The sequence below is a fragment of the Pleurodeles waltl genome, chromosome 3_1 (genome assembly GCF_031143425.1).
Source record: "Pleurodeles waltl isolate 20211129_DDA chromosome 3_1, aPleWal1.hap1.20221129, whole genome shotgun sequence".
NCBI lineage: Eukaryota > Metazoa > Chordata > Amphibia > Caudata > Salamandridae > Pleurodeles > Pleurodeles waltl.
In genome coordinates, this window is record NC_090440.1 from 546,188,884 (window position 1) to 546,209,691 (window position 20,808).

General features: G+C 48.3%; 1 protein-coding gene across 2 annotated transcripts in view; it reads left to right on the top strand.

The window, feature by feature from the left end:
• Window positions 1-20,808, top strand: part of DIS3L (DIS3 like exosome 3'-5' exoribonuclease) — a 342,741-nt gene that overhangs the window by 236,227 nt on the left and 85,706 nt on the right. The window lies entirely within an intron of this gene.

The window sequence follows — 20,808 nt, forward strand, 5'->3', positions numbered from 1 at the left end:
GAGTGTCTTTCACCTACTACTTATTGGATGCCTTGAAACCTTGGTCAGACAGCGGATGGCTTAATGACTTTGGTACTTCGCCGGTGGCCACACACTATTAAGAAATCTATGGGTACATCTTAATAGCAAGTCATCCTTAAACGAGTAGGTCAATTAGACAGTGTCTGCCAGATTCTTCTATCTCAAGCTAATAAAGAAAGTATTCCCAGTCCTGCCTCAGGAGGGAAGAAAAGTGGTGACTCGAACCCTAATTCTTTCAAGATTGGACTATTGTACTGGTCTGTATTTGACTGTTTCCAAAGTCCAGCTGATGCAATTGCAGCTCCTGCAAAATGAGGCAACTCATCCTATCATGTTGTGATGAAACAAACACGGATGACAGCCTAGTAATGGAATCTCCACTTGTTACTAGTAGAACAAAATAAATATATTTAAAACTATTTGCATGGAGCATTTTGTGTTTAACAAAAAGTGTCTTCTTGAAATATAGGAGATATTTCATAGGTATCTGCCAAGCCACCTGAACTACTCAGTGCAAGCCTAAAATGTGGGCCCTTCTCGTATCAAGAAGGCACAGCCTGAGGACTGTGCTTTTAGAAATCTGGTGGGTTAAGCTGTGGAAGGCCCTCCCTCGTGACCTCAAAGGCATTGATTCTCCCACTTAGGTATGCTTTGACAAACATTCTCTTTTTATAGTCAGTGCTAAATGGATGTGAAGTTATTTCTAATTGACACCGGCGCCAAGATGCCCACCTTTGGTAACAGCAAAAATTACTTTAAGAAAACAAAACCATGCCACTCTCCCAATCAAGTACTGGAGCAGAACTGTGAGGAGTGTGTGGCTGTCTGTGGGCGGTGGCAACGAAAAGCACTTTGCATTTAGAGGAGGAGGTAAGTCAAATTCTTTTATATCTTTTTATATTTAAACTTTTGTTGTGGCCACAGTTTCATGCCATCCTTCCAAACTCTGTTTGGGGGACAAGTAGTGCCGGTTTAGTGTACTGGAATTTCAGAGAGGGCAATCCTCAGACGGTGCGGTGGCTTTATATTACAGCAACCACGTGTACCTAGCATTGAATAGGAGGGCTGTGTGTGATGCTTTAGTAATAAACTATACTGGCCCAACAACACAAGGACTAACATCGGGTTAGCACTGGTGCAACGTTGATGGAGTTCTTTATAATAGCTGAACCAGTGAAATCCAACCAGAAATTAAACAGTCTAAAATGGAAGCAAATAGAGACTACCAGATACCCAAAACGCCTGACAGCCTTATGACAATAAGTTGCTACAGGATACAGTGTAACAAAAACCCATACAAAGCAAGGCTAGACTAAGAAAATAACTAATTTAAGTCATGCTGTAGATGAACGCTATATAGTGGTAAAAACCTGCATATTAAAATCAAAAGCAAAAGAATAAAAGGCTACTGAAAAGTGTGGACCATTATACGTCTTGCGCTGCAAGTTGGAAAATCTCACATCAAATTTTTAACATGCGGCATAAAAATATGAACGCCAAGGTGAGGGAAAGACAGACTAGACAAGACCGGTCAAGGTAGCAGGAGAATCACATCAACCGTGAAGACAACAAGTTTCCAATCCCAAACTCAAGCCTGTTGGAAAAATGCACTCATCCAGAGAAAATAGAATAATCACCAACACTAAACGGGTACAGTTGCATAAGGATAGATGCAAGCCCCTGCCGAATACTATTCACTACTACTTCAGAAAAGGGGCCCAAAGTAATATTATGGAACACACTTAAGGTTACATCAAAAATAAATCAACCAACTCTGACCAGCCCACAACTCTGCAGGTTTAATCCCCCTCTCAGGAAAGAGCAGCTGAAATAAAAGTACAAGTACGTCACACTCAAGATGAAACCAAAAATTAATTGATAACCTGTATAAAGCAAATTCCCCCTCAACAAAGAACAATGGAGGCAAAACTGCAACTGCATTATGGCAAGTGGGAACTGCAAATGATCCAAATGTATCAATTATTGCAATAGCCTCTTCCGTTAGCTTAGAAGATCACTGGGCACAAACAAGACAGCAAGAGAAAAGTCAGAACTCTTCTGTCAGCCTTGTATTAAGTGACACAGATGTCAGATTATTTGATGAGATGGAGGCAACACAAGCATAGACAGGCGAGCTAGATATGACCAGCGGCAACAATGCCACCATGGACAACAAGCCAGACAATGTTCTGACATCAATTCCACCCTTCGTGCCACCAAAAATGTGTCATTTTGGCAGTCATATAAACTTGAATAGCCGGTAGCTCTGATGCAGTCTTTGGCAAACAGCATCGCCAGAATGAAAACTAGAAACAGCCTGGAAACCAAACTGACAAACCTAGTGGCATCTACTTAATTGAATCAAAACTGAGCATACTACTGGACTAGTTAGCTCTATTGGATGCCAACTTAAAAAAGGTAAGTACAGCAAAACCTGATAAGGCACCAATAGATCAGTATTCTGCGGAGGAGTGTGATCTAGTCAACAACACAACACCCATATTAGGTTACAACAGGTTAATGTGATTGGGGGCTGAAATCTACCTAGACTGTTAACAATCAGCAAAGTGTTTTAGCACACTCACTGACAACTTTAAGCATGACTGAACTAACCATCCAACATGTAAAAGGGGCAGCGCAAAATGAGCAATCCCAAAGACCCAAAACACTTAACTAGAAGGGAGAAAAAAAGATCACAGAAGAATAAAAATAGGGCCCTTAGACAACGAAAGCACTGTATGGAAGAAAAGCTCCAGAATGCAGCTGTGGCAATACCAAAATTTAACTTAATGAGTGAAGTGCTGATGATGAGCTAAAATGGAGTCAAAACTTGATAAAATGCAGCGCATCACATACAGGTGAATCTTCCAGCTACTGCAGTACACCCAATCCGCCCAGCTACGGTTAGCATTCGGTCTATTAAGACTTAGGTGGCCATTATGAGTTTGGTGGTGTTGGACCTCCCCGCCGGCAGTTGTAGTGGGACTGCCGACATGGTGGCAGTCTGGACTGCCGTATTACGACTCCGGTGGGAAAATGTGAGCAGACCAGCCACTTCACCGCTGCTTCCGCTAGAGCCAGAGAGCCGTCGGCGGCGGTGGCCATCTTCAGGTCGGCGAAAAGGCCCTTCCTGCCCACCGTATTACGACTCACCACACTGCCACGATTTCCGGGGCGGAGCCACCGCCACACAAAGCCTGGCGGAAGGGAGACGTATATAAGGAAACACTCACTGTAGGGACATAGACCACGCTGGCATAGAGTGTGAACTGGAAATCTTCCCAGTGCTAATCCTTGCGATATTCCCCCAGGCCCGAGACCTGCGACGAAGGCAACAACTGTGAGTACATCCGCCTAGCACACAAGGGAGGGAAAGAGACAATTACACACCCACACGCATCCCACACACACACACACCACCAACACCCCAGTGCGCACACAGACACACACACACACACACACACACACACACCCAAACTAGGTGCACAGTCTGTACAGGAAGATACTTACCTGACACATGCACAGAAAGAAAATACGAAGCACATACATGTGAAAACGCGACCCTCCCACATTAAAACGCAGGTCTACGGAAGAACATTGCACCAACATGCCTGTTCGCCAGATATTTTTAACCAGATACCAGAGGCAGAAAAATATGTACAGACGTGGCCATGGGCCAGTCATTCAAAAAGTCCCGTTGGGCCCACAAGGCCCCCACCTGACTCCTACCATGACCATGGCCACCACAGGGAAGGGGCATCAATGAGGCAGGCAGGCACCACAGGGAGCAGGGCTAGGGGGTGGCAGGGGTTGGGACTCAGGCTTGGAAGGGGTGGACTTTGGCTTAGGTTTCGGAGTGGGTGTAGTTTTGGGCTTCCCCTGGGAAGCAGTGGGAGTAGACTAGGACGGGGGGGGTGGGAGAGGGATCAGGCCTCTCCTACATGTTCTTTTCCACAGGGCACGGCACTGTGAAGGGAGGACTGGGGAGGATTCTGACAAGGAAGGAGTGGATTTGGGGAGGCCAAGGGAGCGTTTAGAGACAAGATGGGGTGGGCCAGTGGGTTCAAAAAGGTTGACACGGGAAAGGAAAAGCTGCTTAGGTGCAGATGGAGGGGATTTGGAGACAGGTTTGGGAGTCGAAGTATGTGGTGTAGGTGTGCTGTCAGTGGGTGCAGGTGCATGCTTGGTCTGCTCATGTTTGGTGGATGGCTGTTGCATGGATTAGTGGGTGCGTTTACTGGGAGGATGGGTGGAAACATTGGGAGAAGACAGACAGCTAGTGTAGATGGATGTTGTGCGGGTGTCTGCAGGTCTGGTTAGTGTGCAGCTAGTGTCTGAAAGTTGTCGTGGTGACTGCGGGTGTGGTGTCTGGGGTGCATGATTGGATGTCAGCAGTTGTGGTGACTGTGAGAATGGGGCAGGAGCAGTGGCTGAGGGTGCAGAGCATGTGGGTGTGCATGGTGAGGTGACAGGGAGGAGGGGATGGGCGACACAGTGGGGGAAGTGGGTGTTGTTGTTTGTGCACTTGGATGTTGGGTGTGTGCCTGCAGGTGGTGGGTCGTGTGGTGCCTGTGTTTTTCTATGTGTTCCTTGTGTGTTGTCTTGGGTGCATGCCTGTCTGTATGTGTGCTTGGGATGGGTGAAGGGAGTGGGATGCTGGAAGGGGCAGAGGTGGTGGAAGGGGGGAACAGAAAGACCAGGGGCACTGGCTGCCATCAAAGAGGAGGCCAGAGCCCCAAAAGATCTCTGTAGGCCAGACATGGCACCGTGAATGCCTTCCAGGTAGGAACTGCATTGCTGCATCTGGGATGCCACCCCCTGGATGGAATTCCCAGTGGTTGTCTGCCCTACAGAGATGGTTCTCAGAAGGTCAATAGCCTCCTCATTGAGGGCAGCCGGGCTGACTGGGGCAGGGGCAGAGGTGCCTGTGGCGAAGGAGATGCCCACCCTCCTGGGTGAGCGGGCACGGACAACTCGGGGAGTAGCTACTGGGAGGGCGGTGCTGGTACTGGGGTGGCGGAAGATGTTGTAGATCCTGTGGTCCCAGAAGGGTCCGCCACCACCAGGGAGCTGGCATCGGACGAGCTGTCAGTCACTACCTGCAGTTGTAGTTGCCTCCCCCATAGTGCTACCCTTGCACTCCATCCCACTGGTCCCCTCGGCGTCGGTGGTCTCAGCCTCCTGGGTCCTGTGGGAAGCAGCATCCCCACACACCGGTGCCTCTGCTCCTTCGTCAGATGATGCTAATGCACACAAGGACACAAAAACACTGGGGGGGAGGGTTGAAAAAAAGGAAGTAGGCTGTCAATACCTGATTAAATGCCATGTCGGCACAAATGCACTCCCACCCATCCCAGACACTATCCCTCAACATCACCCACTACATCAAGGTAGGTACCTCTGATTGTTGATCTAGCTCCCACGCTACACTGACATACCAACACTTTACTGGCAAACTACTTCACCATCCATTGACTACATCTCTAAATAGGTTGAGGTGGCCCAACGGCGAGGGATGCTGTTCCACCACAATGTGACTAGTCTCCGAGGACATACATCAGTCCCACTAGCCCACCCATGGGACCTGTTACAGGGCACAATTCCCACCCCTTCCAAGAAGACTACACAATCCCAGTGACGTAGAGTGGGACGCCTGCATGGACACACCTTTGTACGTCCCAGCCACTACTTGCCACCCACCCTTTTGCACCAAGCTATACTTCACAAAAAGCAATCTGAACAGTGCGGGTACTCACCCCCTTGTGGCTTCTTTGCTGCCTTCAAGTGCCCATCCAATTCCTGATTGGCCACTGCCAGAATGTGGGCCATTAGGGGGTCGGGGTGAGACAGGCACCCCTTCCTCGTTGGGAGGCAGTACCCAGCTGGGTCTTCCGGGCCCAGCGTCTCAGGTCCTACCACTGCTTCCTGCAGTGGGTGCTCCGCCGACTGTAGATGCCCAGGGTCCACACTTATTTAGTGACGGCTCACCAGAATCCCTTCTTCTGATGGGCACTAACCTGCATGTAAAACAGACGAGAATATAGCTGTGAGTGGAGGTGCGCCATTAACACATGGGATACAACAGCACCTGCAGATTTACCATGCAAAAATGACTGTCATCCATGAGCCAACACACATACGCCTTGGCACATTGCACCTATCCATGCCCACATTCTATATTCACGCGCAAAAGGATCCGATGCATTGGCACACATTCCTAGGACGCATGAATACCACTCACCTGGTCCTCTGGTCGCCCATACAGCTTTGCATACAGCAGTAGGACCCCGTCCACCAGCTTCTCCAACTCCTCCGATGTGAAGGCCGGGGCCTGTTCCCCTGCAGCCCATGCCATTTCCAGGACCAGAGTCAGGACACAGCAGCGCACGCAGTGGAGTAGTGGCTATCTCGAGGTGCAGCAGTCAAGTGACAATGAACAGTTGCACCGCAGTGTACACCGCCTACTGCCATGACGACACACGCCAGCGGTATGATGTCTTTTCCTACTCTCCACAACCTGTATAACAGGAGGCTGTCATTTCATGAACAAAACGTGTACCCAAACAGGACAGGGGCAGTATGTATAGCGCCATTTCATCTACCGTCAGGGGCTTAGAGGTGCCATAACAAATGCCTATACCCATATCATGGTTGAAAGTATGCCTACACTGTTAAATGTCCCTCCCACAGTGATCACAACACATTGTCCATTCTGGGTTTGATCCTGCTTCGTATCTGATACTGTGTAATGTGTGTGGAATACACATGCAATGGATGTGAGAGATGAATGGAGAGTAATTAGTTCTACACAACATGTATACACCTTTTTTCCCCATAGCTACCTACCAATGTGGAGAGGGAGGGCTCCATCTGTCTACAGACCCCTGGTTGATCTGGCTACCATGGAGGAGCGCCACATCATTCTCAGTTATCGTCTGAACCATTACACAATCCGTGAGCTATGTGCCCAATTGGAGCCTGATCTAATGCCTGCAATCAAAAACCTCTATGCTATCCCTCCAACGTTGCAGGTACTATCAGTCCTACATTTCTTTGCGACTGGATCATTTCATGGGGACAGTGGGCATGGCATCCGGTGTGTCACAGCCAGTGCTCAAAAACATCCTGACGAATTTCTTGTGTGGCTTCTTACAACACATGCAGAGTTACATCCAGTTTCCCCAAAGCCCCGATCTCACTACTATCAAGTCAAATTATTATGCCATTGCCAGCATACCACATGTGGTTGGTGCCATAGATGGATCCAGGATACCCCTAGTATCTCCCAGAGCCTATGCACAGGTGTACAGGAATCGCAAAAACGACCACTCAATTAATGTGCAGTTGGTCTGTCTTGCAGATCAGTCTATGTCACAGGTTGCTGCATGCATGATTCCCTGGATCTGTCCATGATGCCTACATACTGAGGAACAGCAGTGTGCCACACATGATGTCACTACTACAGGGGGAGAAAGTCTGGCTAATAGGTGGGTGTGTATGACACAGATTTCCAGGCATACCTAGAAGTCAGCATGTGTGCATTGCAGTAAAGTCTATTTTGAACTATGTTTTACCCCTCTTCCTAGGTGATTCAGGATATCCAAACCTGCAATAGCTCATGACACCTATGAGAAATCCCAGGACAGATGCAGAAACCGGTATAATGATGCCCATGGTCGCACAAGAAGGGTGATTGAGCGGACCACTGGGCTCCTGAAGGCCAGAGTCCGCTGCCTGCAAAGTCTGGTGGATCACTGTGCTATGCCCCTGACAAGGTGTGTCAGATTGTAGTGGCCTGCTGCATGCTTCATAATTTGGCTCTGAGGAAACTACTGGAAGAGGAGGATGCTGCACTGTCACCTGTGGGATCTTAGGGGATGGATGACAGTGATGGAGAAGATGAGGGTGAAGAAGTTGACTCCAGGACCCTGCCAATACAGCTCTACTTCCAATGACTCTCAGGTACATATTGCACCGTGGTATTAGCTAGACTGGGCTGGGTGTCAGTGGCAGATGGAGAGTGTCCCTCCACAGTAGTTTGTGAACAGGAATATGTGTATGTGTGGATGTTTGGGGATCCACTTTTGGCCATCTGCTGAGTGTTGAACAGAATGGTCACAGTAGGTTTACACATCATCATTACCTGCATTACACAGTGATGGTTTCTTCTCCACATACCTCTGACAAGGCTGTTGTCTGGAGCTCATCTGGATATTTGTCATGGATGTGACACTTGTGGTGGGGCAAGGGCTGACAGTTGTCCTGGCAGGTTGGCATACCTATACAATATAGTGGGGGATGCTATGTTCAGTTTTCATCTGCTACTCTACATTCATAGGTGTGAAAATGTGTATTTACACATGTCAGAGCAGTGCATATCCGACATTGGTAATAAGTGCTAACTTTAACCTAGATTCCTATGCTGAATGGGGTGTGTGTGTGTGTGTGTATGCCTGGCAGCAAATGTGGCTTCTGTTGTATTAGTACAGTGCAGTTGAAATGTGTTACATTTCTCTTGCAGACAGATGCTGCTATGGTGTCCTACCCCTGACATATGGCTACATCATGGAGGATGAAGGGATGTATCTAACACTCCTGGAGTGTGCAGTGTCACGTACGTACCATCTACCTCTCTGTAAAATATGTTCCTGCAAGATGTGTGTACTTAGGTTCATGTTGTGATGATGAAGGATAAATGGAAATTTGATACATTGGTATGAAATATTAACACGTTTTGTGTGATCAGGTAATGTTTATTGATTTTGTGCATGACAAAATGGATGGGAATGTGGAAGGGATTGGGCACATGGTAAACAGAATCCTCAGTTTCATTTCCACAGCTGTTGGTAGCACAGGGGCAGAATCCATGGGGCCAATGTGAAATGGGCAAATGGCTGTGGATAGTCAACAAGCTGGCTCAGTGGCGAACAAGGGAGACAGTTCAGGGCCGAGTCATTTCTTGGCGGTGGGCTTGGTCCTGGCTACAGAGTCACTGGGATGTCTGGCTCTCTGGCCACATTTGCGAGGGACCTTCTGGGCTACAGGGAAAGAGGTGCTCGTGCCCTGTGAGTCCTCTGGCAGGGCCATCATTCCACTAGCTGCTGCAGATGTTGATGACTGGGCTGAGTCCTGGCTAGTATAAGGGGCCTGCTGGTGGGTGGTTGTCTCTGGCAAGATGTTAGGCAACCTCTGCAGCACCCCTGCAATGGAGACCATGGTAGCATTGAGTTGTTTCTATTGCTCCATGGTTTCCTGGTGGTGTGCCACCTGCAGCCTCTGGTTGTCCTTCAACATGGCCAGGATCTGGCCCATCCTGTCCTGGGAATGGTGGTATGCCCCCAGGACCTCAAATATGGCCTCATGGGCAGATGCATCCCTCCTTGGCCCACACCCTGGGGCACTGACACCCTCCTACTGTGCCCAGCCCCTTGTTCCTGTGTCCCCGCCACAGGTCCCCCTGTCCCACTTGCAGTGGGGCCTTCATCGTCCTGCCTGGTGGTGGGTGGTGACTCTGGTCCCTGTACAAGTGGGCAGACAGTCTGTGGCCTGGAGACACTGGTGTGGGGACATTGGACCACGGCTGTTGGTGGTGGCTGAGTGGTAGGGGTGTCAGTGGTGTCCTGGGTGGGGCTTCTGGAGGCTGACTGCCCAGGGCTGTGGCATGTGCAAAAAGAACAGATGATGGACGGAATGCAGAGCAAATCTGGAACTGGAATGGCATGGGCAGCAAAAAAAAGGATGGATTTAGGCCCAGATCTCTGTACTGGGGGTGAATGTTTGACATTGTTCAGCATTCCGTCCATCACTTGTTCTTTTTGCATTTGTCGCCCTAAGTGGGAAGGGTATGCCCAGATGTGGGTCCCGTGCTTCCCATGCCCCTGGATTCAAGCTAGCCTGGCTGATGAGGGGTGAAACCCCGAAACCAGTCCCAGGATGCTTGTTTCCAGTCCAGGGGAGACCTGGCCTGGCAGTTCGGGCTGGACTGTTCCCCTGGGGAATAGGGTCTAGACTGATTTGTATATGGCTGGGTCCAAACTGGAATGGCATGGGCAGCAAACAAACAATGGATTTAGGCCCAGATCTCTGTACTGGGGGTGAATGTTTGACATTGTTCAGCATTCCGTCCATCACTTGTTCTTTTTGCATTTGTCGCCCTAAGTGGGAAGGGTATGCCCACACGTGGGTCCCGTGCTTCCCATGCCACTGGATTCAAGCTAGCCTGGCTGATGAGGGATGAAACCCCGAAACCGGTCCCAGGATGCTTGTTTCCATTCCAGGGAAGACCTGGCCTGGCAGTTCGGGCTGGACTGTTCCCATGGGGAACAGGGTTGAGACTGATTTGCATATGGCTGGGTCCAAACTGGAATGGGATGGGCAGCAAAAAAACAATGGATTTAGGCCCAGATCTCTGTACTGGGGGTGAATGTTTGACATTGTTCAGCATTCCGTCCATCACTTGTTCTTTTTGCATTTGTCGCCCTAAGTGGGAAGGGTATGCCCAGACTGGGTCCTGTGCTTCCCATGCCACTGGATTCAAGCTAGCCTGGCTGATGAAGGGTGAATCCCCGAAACCGGTCCCAGGATGCTTGTTTCCAGTCCAGGGAAGACCTGGCCTGGCAGTTCGGGCTGGACTGTTCCCATGGGGAACAGGGCCGAGACTGATTTGCATATGGCTGGGTCCAAACTGGAATGGCATGGGCAGCAAAAAAATGATGGATTTAGGCCCAGATCTCTGTACTGGGGGTGAATGTTTGACATTGTACAGCATTCCGTCCATCATTTGTTCTTTTTGCACAGGGCTGTGGCATGGGCCAGGGTATTCCTCTTGGTCCAGACATCCAGCTGCACTCTCCTCACTGAGGCCTTCTTCTTCTGATGGGAGGCTTGCACTTCTTGCCATCTCCGGCCAGGTGGCATGGGCTGTAGTACCTGCGTATCCCATGAATGAGAATTTGGTTTCCTGCAATGTGTTGTGCATTGTGGCTAGTGGGTGATAGTGTAGTGTCAGTGCTGGAGGGGATATGGCATTAGCAGTACCGTCCCTGAGTATTTTCGTTGTAGTATATGTGTTTTTCGTAGTTTTTGCCATTGTCATGTTTTTCTCCTGTCTTCTGCCCCCTATGTTGTCAATGCCATATCCCTTGCAGCACTAGCCACCTGTTATGTGTGCTTCCATTCCTAGTCACTTACATGCAGGGGCCCTTCGGGATAGGTGTGATGCATTGTTAGTTGTGCGCTTGGTGGTGCATTGTGGGTGATGTAGTGCAGCATACATTACATGCAGGGGTTGGTGATTGTGCTCACAGGGATGAGTTGTGAGTTGGATGGGGGGTTGTGGGCATGCAAGGAATCTGGGTACGGTTGTATTGGGGATGATGGATGTGTATGGAATAGGGTGTTTAGTGGTACTGAGAGGGGAAGGGTGAGACATGAATTACAGGTGGGATACATGGAAGGGGAGTATATAGGACTTACCCGCGTCCAGGCCTTCAGTGAGTCCAGTGAGGCCCTCCGGGTACAGGATAGCCAAGACCTTCTCCTCCCAGCTGGTGTAAGGACCATGGTGACAATATGTCAAAAGTATCTCAGAGGATACCCTCACTTAGGAGGTTAGTAATATATACAAATTATATGTACACAAACCCAAAACAGGTAAGTAACAGTAAGAAAAGTAGTGCAAACAATGTAGAATCACAATAGAATGCAATAGGTAGACATAGGCCTAGGGGCAACACAAACCATGTACTCCAGAAGTGGAATGTTAATCACGAATGGACCCCAGGCCTATGGGAGGTTGTAGAGGGTCGCTGGGACTGTAAGAAAACAGTAAGGGTGTCCAAGATACCCCACCCCAAGACCCTGCAAAGTAGGAGTAAAGATACCCTACTACCCCAGAAAGATAGTATAGTCGTGATAGGGGATTCTGCAAGAACCATTACTGCTACCAAAGCACTGAAGACGGATTCCTGGACCTGAGGACTGGTAAAAGAAGAGGACCAAGTCCAAAAGTCACGCAAGTGTCCAGGGGGGGCAGGAGCCCACTAAACCCCGGCTGAAGGTGCAAAAGGGCTGCCTCCGGGTGGAAGAAGCCAAAGATTCTGCAACAACGGATGGTGCCAGGAACTTCCCCTTTGGTGAGAAGATGTCCCACAGCATGCTGGAGGTTGCAGAAGTGTTTCCACGCAGAAATACCGCAAACAAGCAATGCTAGCTGCAAGAGTCCCGTTTGAGGATTTTGGGTGCTGCTGGGGCCCAGGAAGGACCAGGATGTTGCCCCTTGGAGGAGGAGGCAGAGGGTGCGCTCAGCAACTCGGAGAGCCCCCACTGAAGCAGGCAGCACCTGCAGAAGTACCGGAACAGGCACATAGAAGTTCTGAGGACAGTGGTCGACTCAGAGTCACAAAGGAGGGTCCCACGACGTCGGAGTCCAACTCAGCGAGTTGGGCAATGCAGGACGGAGTGCTGGGGACCCAGGCTAGGCTGTGTACAAAGGAAGTCCTGGAAAAGTGCATAGAAGCCGGAGCATCTGCAAATCACGCAGTACACAGGTTTGCTGTCTGGCGTGGGGAGGCAAGGACTTACCTCTACCAAATTTGGACAGAAGGGCCACTGGACTGTGTGAGACACTTGGACCCAGCTCCTGTGTTCCAGGGACCACGCTCGTCGGGATGAGAGGGGACCCAGAGGACGGGTGATGCAGAATTTTGGTGCCTGCGTTGGCAGAGGTAAGATTCCGTTGACCCACCGGAGACTTCTTCTTGGCTTCCAGTGCAGGGTGAAGGCAGACCGCCCTCAGAGCATGTACCACCAGGAAACAGTCGAGAAAGCCGGCAGGATGAGGCGCTACAATGTTGTTGGTAGTCGTCTTGCTACTTTGTTGGAGTTTTGCAGGCGTCCTGGAGCAGTCAGCGGTCGATCCTTGGCAGAAGTCGAAGAGGGAAATGCAGAGGAACTCTGGTGAGCTCTTGCATTCGTTATCTGAGGAATAGCCCAGAGTAGAGACCCTAAATAGCCAGAAAAGGAGGTTTGGCTACTGAGAAAGGAGGTTTGGCTACCAAGAGAGGTAAGTACCTATCAGGAGGGGTCTCTGACGTCACCTGCTGACACTGGCCACTCCGAGCTCTCCATTGTGCCCCAACACCTCTTAATCCAAGATGGCAGAGGTCTGGGGCACACTGGAGGAGCTCTGGGCACCTCCCCTGGGAGGTGCAGGTCAGGGGAGTGGTCACTCCCCTTTCCTTTGTCCAGTTTCCCGCCAGAGCAGGGCTGGGGGATCCCTGAAACGGTGTAGACTGGCTTATGCAGAGATGGGCACCATCTGTGCCCATCAAAGCATTTCCAGAGGCTGGGGGAGGCTACTCCTCCCCAGCCCTTCACATCTATTTCCAAAGGGAGAGGGTGTAACACCCTCTCTCTGAGGAAATCCTTTGTTCTACCTTCCTGGGACTGGGCTGCCCAGGCCCCAGGGGTGCAGAAACCTGTCTGAGTGGTTGGCAGCAGCTGCAGTGGAGACTCCGGAAAGGCAATTTGGCAGTACCACGGTTCTGTGCTAGAGTCCCATTGATGCATGTAATTGTCCCCCCAAACCCAGAATGGTATTGGGGTGAAATACCAGAATGCTATTGGGGTGACAATTCCATGATCCTAGACATGTTACATGGCCATATTCGGAGTTACAATTGTGAAGCTACATATAGGTAGTGACCTATATGTAGTTCACACGTGCAATGGTGTCCCCGCACTCACAAAGTCCGGGGAATTTGCCCTCAACAATGTGGGGGCACCTTGGCTAGTGCCAGGGTGCCCACACTAAGTGACTTTGCACCTAACCTTCACCAAGTGAGGGTTAGACATTCAGGTGACTTATAAGTTACTTAAGTGCAGTGTAAAATGGCTGTGAAATAATGTGGATGTTATTTTACTCAGGCTGCAGTGGCAGTCCTGTGTAAGAATTGTCTGAGCTCCCTATGGGTGGCAAAAGAAATGCTGCAGCCCATAGGGATCTCCTGGAACCCCAATACCCTGGGTACCTAGGTACCATATACAAGGTAATTATAAGGGTGTTCCAGTGTGCCAATGAGAATTGATAAAATTAGTCACTAGCCTGCAGTGACAATTTTAAAAGCAGAGAGAGCATAAACACTGAGGTTCTGGTTAGCAGAGCCTTAGTGATACAGTTGGGCACCACACAGGGAACACATATAGGCCACAACTTATGAGCACTGGGGTCCTGGCTAGCAGGATCCCAGTGACACATATCAAACACACTGACAACATAGGGTTTTCACTATGAGCACTGGGGCCCTGGCTAGCAGGATCCCAGTGAGACAGTAAAAACACCCTGACCTGTACTCACAAACAGGCCAAAAGTGGGGGTAACAAGGCTAGAAAGAGGCTACCTTCCTACACAACCCCAGCCCCCCAAACGAAGGACAATAAGGCTAACCTTGGCCAGTTGAGTCTTTATTGTCTAAGTGGTATAAGTGGAGAGTAGCTCTGTAATAGATTGGTTACTCCCTTTATCATCCACTATATGGTTACTTCCCTGTGGGGATGTAAACCACCCTGTTTAAAGTTTTTATAGCTAGCCAGCAATGTGAAGTTATATTCTCAGAGTTCCTATCAGTATGTTTAAGTTTAGAGTAGTGGGAATTGTCCACTGGACCTATATCAAATGATGAGAATGCCAGTCAGGGATGCTGTCTCAGTAAAGCCATGGCTGGGAAAAAACTTTGTCCATATGGCTGTAAGAGAGAATAGGGTTGCTGTTTCTCTTGAGTTGGAGCAGGGCATGGATGCTGTCCGATGCGCTCCACACTAGGGCAGGGCTGCTGTCCTAAGTGTTGTGAGGCAGTGCAGGGTTGCTGCACTTAAGTTTCTTTGGGAGGGTTGGAGGGATGCTCCATGTTAACTAAAATAGTGCACTTTTTCTCACCAATATTAGTTTTCCCACAGAGAGTTACTTCTACCTCGGGGAGTACAGCTGTGCCAGCTGATGGCTTCCTTGGTACAGGTGCCACCCCAGGAGAGGTTTCTCCCACCACAGGAATGGTATCCTGAATGGCAGGGTGGGTAGGGGATACTTTGATGCCCTTTTCACCTGTTGTTGGAGAAGGATCCTGAATTTTCAGGCCTTTTTCTCTCCTTTGCTTTTTCATTTCAGCTGAAATGAGAGGAAGCAATTCCTCAGGGATACCCAGCATGGCTGCATGGGTGTTGAACTCTACCTCAGCCCAACCTGAGGCCTCTAGGTCATTACCTAAGAGACAGTCTACAGGTAAGCTAGGTGATACTACCACCTGCTTAGGGCCAGTAACTCCACCCCAACTGAACTGAATTATAGCTAAGGGCAGGAACTTAGTAGAGTTATGGACATCAATAATCTTGTACTGTTGTCCAATGATGTGTTGTTCGGGAGACACTAGGTTTTCAGTCACCAAAGTGATACTGGCACCTGTGTCCCTGTAGGCCTGAGCCTCAACACCATTTATTGAAACTGTCTGCCTGTACTTATCCATTGTGGCAAGGCCAATGTCACCAGGTGTGACAGAAACTGTCTTGGGACTGACTACCCCAGTTTCTATGATGGACCCATAAGTGAACCCAACTACACCCTTATTTTGAATGTTGCCAGCAGTCCCACCACTATTACCACTACTGCTAGGGACACTAGAGTTTGATGTATTAGTGGTGGTAGGCTCAGGGGGTTTTCCTGGACAGGATTTATCCCCTGGCCTATGGCCTTTATTTTTACACACATAGCACCAAGGCTTTTTAATGTGTGTAGATTGTGTAGAAGAGGAAGAAGATGATTTGTCTCCACCCCCTGAAGAGTGTTTAGGATTTGAAGAAGGATGTCTAGTTTTACCTTTATCCCCATGCTTATCCCGAGATTTCTCACCATCTTAGTTCTTGCCATCCTTGTCACCTCCTGTATGAACTTTTCTGTTCACTCTTGTTCTGACCCATTTGTCTGCCTTCTTTCCCAATTCTTGGGGAGAGGTCAGATCTGAGTCTACCAAGTACTGGTGGAACAAATCAGACACACAATTGTTAAGAATATGCTCTCTCAGCATAAGATTATTCAGGTTTTCATTGTCAGAAACCTTACTGCCATGTAACCAACCCTCCAAGGCCTTCACTGAACAGTCAACAAAATCTGTCCAGTCTTGAGAGGACTCTTTTCTGGTGTCTCTGAACTTAGTCCTGTATTGTTCAGTGGTTAAGCCAAATCCATCTAAGAGTGCATCCTTCAAAACTATGTAATTATTGGCATCACTTTCTCTGACAGTAAGGAGCCTATCCCTACCCTATCCAGTGAAAGATAGCCACAAGATAGCAGCTCACTGCCTTTGAGGGACCATCTGTACAATACAGGCACTCTCAAGTGCAGCAAACCACTTATTAATGTCATCCCCCTCCTTGTAAGGGGGGACTGTCTTATGCAGGTTTCTGGAATCTTGCTCATCTGAAACACTGCTGCTGCCCCCATGGGGACCTAACCCCATTCTCTGTCTTTCCCTCCCTATATCTAGGGATTCCCTGTCTAAGGCCAGCTGCTGCTGTTTAAGCTTCAGTCTGGTCTCTTCCAACCTCAGCTTTCTGATTTCCCTTTCCATTAAGTTATCCTCAGGGTGGGAGGGTTGGGAAGGTTTGGATACAGAGGAGATTTGGGAATTGGCAGAGAGAGACCTGTCCCTAACTGGCTGGATCATAGAAACCTGGCCTTTAGTAGTGAAAGATGCCCTACTAATGTGTGAACCTCTCCCACTACCAGTGTCACTAGGGGGCCTGCTAGAGGGCAGGACTTTGTAAGACCCCTCCCCAGCATCTTCAGGGACCTCCTCTGAGTCTGACTGGGAAGCTTCCCCATTTTCCTCTCTTTCCTGAGATGGGCCAGACTGGTTCTGGTCATCCTGTAAGGGCAGGTTAAAGAGAAACTCTTTTGTTGGATTCTTACCTATGCTTAAACCTCTATCCAGACAGAGACCCCTCAAACTTGTGTAGTTTAAACTCTCATAAGTTGCCTGAACAACTTCGGGAGTGACCTCTACTAAAGACATGATAGAAAAGGTTTAAGGACAGTGAGAGAAAAAGTTTTAGAACTTTTGAAAGTGCAGAGAAAAACGTTTTAAAACTTTTAGAATTTTTTAAAAAGTTTTCAGAACTTTTCAGAAACTTAGTAAAAAGTTTTAGAGCAGAAAAGTAAACTGTTATGGTTACATGTACATATACTGAACTATTTGGTATAAGTTTTTCTTATGAAAAGCACCAAATGACAAAGTGGTAAAGCAGTTACAAGTACTTATCCCACCGCTGCACCACCAATGTAGAAGGTTGGCCTGGCTTATAGTGGGTACCTTGTGGTACTTACACCTTGTGCCAGGTCCAGTTATCCCTTATTAGTAGAAGAGAGGTGTTTCTAGCAGCTTAGGCTGTTAAGGGTAGCTATGGCAAAGCAGCTTAGGCTGAACTAGGAGACATGCAAAGCTCCTACTATACCACTTATATCATATAGCACAATATCATAAGAAAACACAATATTCAGAGTTACTAAAAATAAAGGTACTTTATTTTAGTGACAATATGCAAAAAGTATCTCAGAGGATACCCTCACTTAGGAGGTAAGTAATATACGCAAATTATATGTACACAAACCCAAAACAGGTAAGTAACAGTAAGAAAAGTAGTGCAAACAATGTAGAATCACAATAGAATGTAATAGGTAGACATAGGCCTAGGGCAACACAAACCATATAAGTCGGAGTCCAACTCAGCGAGTTGGGCAATGCAGGACGGAGTGCTGAGGACCCAGGCTAGGCTGTGCACAAAGGAAGTCCTGGAAAAGTGCACAGAAGTCGGAGCAGCTGCAAATCACGCAGTACACAGGTTTGCTGTCTGGCGTGGGGAGGCAAGGACTTACCTCCACCAAATTTGGACAGAAGGGCCACTGGACTGTGGGAAACACTTGGACCCAGCTCCTGTGTTCCAGGGACCACGCTCGTCAGGATGAGAGGGGACCCAGAGGACGGGTGATGCAGAAGTTTGGTGCCTGTGTTGGCAGGGGGAAGATTCCGTTGACCCACGGGAGATTTCTTCTTGGCTTCCAGTGCAGGGTGAAGGCAGACAGCCCTCAGAGCATGCACCACCAGGAAACAGTCGGGAAAGCCGGCTGGATGAGGCACTACAATGTTGCTGGTAGTAGTCTTGCTACTTTGTTGCAGTTTTGCAGGCGTCCTGGAGCAGTCAGCGGTCGATCCTTGGCAGAAGTCGAAGAGGGAAGTGCAGAGGAACTCTGGTGAGCTCTCGCATTCGTTATCTGAGGAATAGCCCAGAGGAAAGACCCTAAATAGCCAGAAAAGGAGGTTTGGCTACTGAGAAAGGAGGTTTGGCTACCAAGAGAGGTAAGCACCTATCAGGAGGGGTCTCTGACGTCACCTGCTGGCACTGGCCACTCAGAGCTCTCCATTGTGCCCCAACACCTCTGAATCCAAGATGGCAGAGGTCTGAGACACACTGGAGGAGCTCTGGGCACCTCCCCTGGGTGGTGCAGGTCAGGGGAGTGGTCACTCCCCTTTCCTTTGTCCAGTTTTGCGCCAGAGCAGGGCTGGGGATCCCTGAACCGGTGTAGACTGGCTTATACAGAGTCCAGAGGCTGGGCGAGGCTACTCCTCCCCAGCCCTTCACACCTATTTCCAAAGGGAGAGGGTCCTTTGTTCTGTCTTCCTGGGACTGGGCTGCCCAGGCCCCAGGGGGGCAGAAACCTGTCTGAGGGGTTGGCAGCAGCTGCAGTGGAGACCCCGAAAAGGCAGTTTGGCAGTACCTGGGTTCTGTGCTAGAGACCCGGGGATGCATGGAATTGTATTGGGGTGACAATTCCATGATCCTAGACATGTTACATGGGCATGTTCGGAGTTATCATTGTGACGCTACATATAGGTAGTGACCTATATGTAGTGCACACGTGTAATGGTGTCCCCGCACTCACAAAGTCCGGGGAATTTGCCCTGAACAATGTAGGGGCACCTTGGCTAGTGCCAGGGTGCCAACACACTAAGTGACTTTGCACCTAACCTTCACCAAGTGAGGGCTAGACATATAGGTGACTTATAAGTTACTTAAGTGCAGTGTAAAATGGCTGTGAAATAACGTGGACGTTATTTCACTCAGGCTGCAGTGGCAGTCCTGTGTAAGAATTGTCTGAGCTCCCTATGAGTCGCAAAAGAAATGCTGCATCCCATAGGGATCTCCTGGAACCCCAATACCCTGGGTACCTAGGTACCATATACAAGGGAATTATAAGGGTGTTCCAGTGTGCCAATCAGAATTGGTAAAATTAGTCACTAGTCTGCAGTGACAATTTTAAAAGCAGAGAGAGCATAAACACTGAGGTTCTGGTAAGCAGAGCCTTAGTGATACAGTTAGGCACCACACAGGGAACACATATAGGCCACAACTTATGAGTACTGGGGTCCAGGCTAGCAGGATCCCAGTGACACATATCAAACACACTGACAACATAGGGTTTTCACTATGAGCACTGGGGCCCTGGCTAGCAGGATCCCAGTGAGACTGTAAAAACACCCTGACATATACTCACAAACAGGCCAAAAGTGGGGGTAACAAGGCTAGAAAGAGGCTACCTTCAACCATATATAAAGCCAGAAATAACTCCATAATCACTTAGCGGAGACTAATTTAGGTATTGACATGTGAAGACTGGCGAATATGTCGGATCCAGGAAAGAAGAATGTGAATTGTACAAGTTAATTCTATGGAGGATCTTAATAGTTTTAAGCTAATGTATTTCATAGTTAAATTTATGTAATTATTTTAATTAATTTTATACGAATAAAATCAAATTATCCTATTATATTGCTTTCCTTTTCCCGTGATCTAAATTCAGTAATGGCTTTTATGTGTTTCATCAAAGCTAATATGTTGTGGAAGACAAGGTAGTGCTTTCTGTTTCGAACGGCAGCACATGGGCAATGTAACAGTCAAGGTAGGTGTTGCCCACTGGATTTATTCAGTGGAGAATGTGGTTCTCTTCTGGCTCATAAGACATTACACTGCAGAATATGAGATCACTTACAACAGAAGGAACCATCATCCTTAGAATTTATTAGTAATATTTATTTAATAGACTTGTGCATGGTGGTGACATGGTTGTTGGTTTATACGTCTACAAAACATAACTGTGTAGATATTCTTGTTAAACATAAAGCAATAATTGGCCAGACTAGTTTAAAGGCTGCCTGCTACCACTTAAATTTCACCCCATACTCCATATTAGAGTAGGGAATCCTCGCACAACATGTACGTATAGAACATTAAATAGTTTTCATGAGGCACAAAAGCAATGTTAAATATTACCTATAACAGTAGTTACCAGATTTGGATTTTCTTATATTATGCTGACTTTCTCTCATATTACACAATGTCAAAAGTACAATCTGAATGTGCCATTGTCTGAGGCATTGTGGGTTTTTGGTCGACATTGTCATGAGCCACTCTGATCATGTTTATGGAAGAGCGCCAAATGTTTAATTTCCAGTAGAAATCTGTTAAATGACCGGATACTGCATGGTATGTAACTTTCTAAATGCTTAAAAGCTATACAACGGTTACAAGCAGGTGTCTCTCCTTTCAGTTCGGTCATAAGCGCCTAATAAGGTAGGTCAGACAGCATGTAACATATCCGTTCAAACAAATGATGCAAGTGTTTAATTTCACGGAGTATCTTGGGGTACAGTAGAAATCTGTAACGCATAACAAACCTGATGT